The sequence below is a fragment of the Equus przewalskii genome, chromosome 30 (genome assembly GCF_037783145.1).
Source record: "Equus przewalskii isolate Varuska chromosome 30, EquPr2, whole genome shotgun sequence".
In the NCBI taxonomy this organism is placed as follows: domain Eukaryota; kingdom Metazoa; phylum Chordata; class Mammalia; order Perissodactyla; family Equidae; genus Equus; species Equus przewalskii.
The window spans coordinates 27,660,550-27,663,127 of NC_091860.1; positions in this window are offsets into that span (position 1 = coordinate 27,660,550).

Below are 2,578 nucleotides of genomic sequence, written 5' to 3' on the forward strand. Positions count from 1 at the left end.
TATATGTGGGTGTGGATATCTTTGAGTTTATCCTATCTGAAATTCTTTGAGTTTCTTGGATTTCTTTATTAGTCAGGTCTTAAATTCAGTTTGGAGAGTTGTTGTTCATTATTTCTTCAGATAATCTCTCTGTTCCACTCTCTCTCCTCTCCTTCTGGGCTCTGATTATGTGTATATTAGACCACATGATGATGTCCTCTAAGTGCTTTAGAGTTTGTTAACATTTCCTTATTTTTTCTTTCTGTGCCTTAGACTCCATACTTTCTAGATTACTTTTGATATTGTCATTTTATTCATATGTGATTTACCTGGTTTCCTTTAGTTCTTTCTCAAGTTTTTCCTACAGAAATTTCAGCATACATAAGATAGTTGTTTTCAAATTCTTTGTCTACAAAGTCCAACGACTGCATTTCTGTTCCCCTCTCCCTATTAATGTTACTGATGTCAGTAATTTCATCTTTATAACTGGTGTACATATTAACATAGATGCATAATTATTTTTATACATTCATCTTTTAAACCTTGTAGAAAAGAAAAAGTAGAGATACAAACAAAATTAACAAAAGTACATTATTTTACCTTGGCACATATATTTATCTTTACTGGAGGTCTTTACATGTTCATATGGCTTTGAGTTACTGGCTATTGTTCTTTCATTTGAACCTGAATATTCCATTTATATTTATCACAGTTTTAATGGTAATAAACTCTTCTGGCTTTTGATTATCTGAGATTGTCTTAATTACTCCCTCACTTTTGAAGGACATTTTTACTTCATACAGAATTCTTGGTAGACAGGTTTTTTTCCAGCACTTTAATGTATTATCCCACTGCCTTATGTCATCCAAGGTTTCTGATCAGAAATCTATTGATAGTCTTATCCAGGATCCCTTGTACTTCATGAGTCATGTTTTCTTACCTGTTCCAAGAGAATCTCTTTGTTTTTCAACAGTTTGAACATAATGTATGTGGGTGTGGATATCTTTGAGTTTATCCTGCTGGAATTATTTGAGTTTCTTGGATTTGTTGATCATTCAGCTCTTACATCCGGTTTGGGGTGTTTTTGTTCATTATTTCCTTAAAGAGTCTCTCTGCCATTCTCTCTCTCTTCTCCTTCTGGGACTCTGATAATATGTATATTACTCTACATGATGGTCTCCTATAAGTCCTTTAGGGTCTGTTCACATTTCTGCATTTTTTCTTTCTGTTCCTTATGCTCCATAATTTCTATATCTTTTTTAATATTATCATTTTATTCATATATGATTTACCTGATTTCCTTTAATTCTCTGTCAAATATTTCTTTTCACAATTTCAGCATATTTAAAACACTTGTTTTAAAACTCTTTGTCTTCTAAGTCCGATACCTGTGCTTGTTCAGGAACAGTTTCTGCCAATTTATTTTCTTCTTTTTAATGAATTGTGTATTCATTTTTTTTTGTATGTTTTGTGTTTGTTTAATTGGGATTTGGAACAACAACTACCTATCCCTCTCTTTGTAGATTTGTTCCCTGTCCTGATAATCCTTCACTTATTAACTTGGCATGCTGTTAGTCTTGGGATCAGCCCAACATGAAAGCTGAAGGTCTATTTAGTTCTTTATGAGTATGCATCTTGCCTGGGTTGTGTGTGGCTTTTTTAACTCCCCTGAATACATGGCTGCTTTTTGAATTCCTTAATATCCCTAAAATTCACATCCAAGCTTCTCCTTAGGGCTTTATATGATATATTGCATGCCTTCACTCTTAATTTGCCCCTGATCTCAGTACACCTATATTTCCCCTGAAGCTGCTATGAGCCATTCTAGCTGCTTTTCAGTTCAAGCTTAGAGTTAGATGAAACAGATGGCAGTCTTTTAGACAGCCTCCAGTTGGGTTACAACATTGAAAATAAGATCATCTCTGATAGTTCTGGTTTGAGACAGGTAACAGGGAACTGGGGTGACCCCTCTTATAGACTATTCTTTCAGTGTACCAGATAGGTGTCAGGGCAAGTGTGAGTAAAGACATGAAATCTCCTACCACTTTGAATCTGGCTTTTTCCTACTGGATATTCAATTTGTTGCTATAGATCTTTGTTTGACTGTTTTCCAGAGCTCTTATAAGGTTATTTCAGCTAGTTTCTGGTTGTTTCTTTAGGTTTCCATGGGAGAACTCAGAGCTTCCCAGTCCAACATGTTGCAGGCATCACTCTATGTGTTTAGTTTTAAATGGCTTCATAATTGATTTCATCAATGCAGCTTAATTTCCCTAACTCTTCCCTAATTTATTGTAAGTTAAATTGTCTCCAGTTTTCTCTTTCAGGAGTACTGTTGAGTATGATAATAAATTACGTAAAATGTTCAACAGGTTTTTGAAAGCTGCATCTTGATAGTTTTCTAAAAGTTATATAACTGTGTGAAAGGTATAAACACTCTAAGCTTCTGTTTACATACAGAAAATGACATCCAACAATAGTTAATAATTAATAATCCAAGAACCACCTTGACAGAATGTCTTTGTTTGGCACCCTTTTCAGGATTGCATCCTTGTTAGGACTGAATATTCTCTTAATAAATAAAAGAAGGGAAATAAAAATC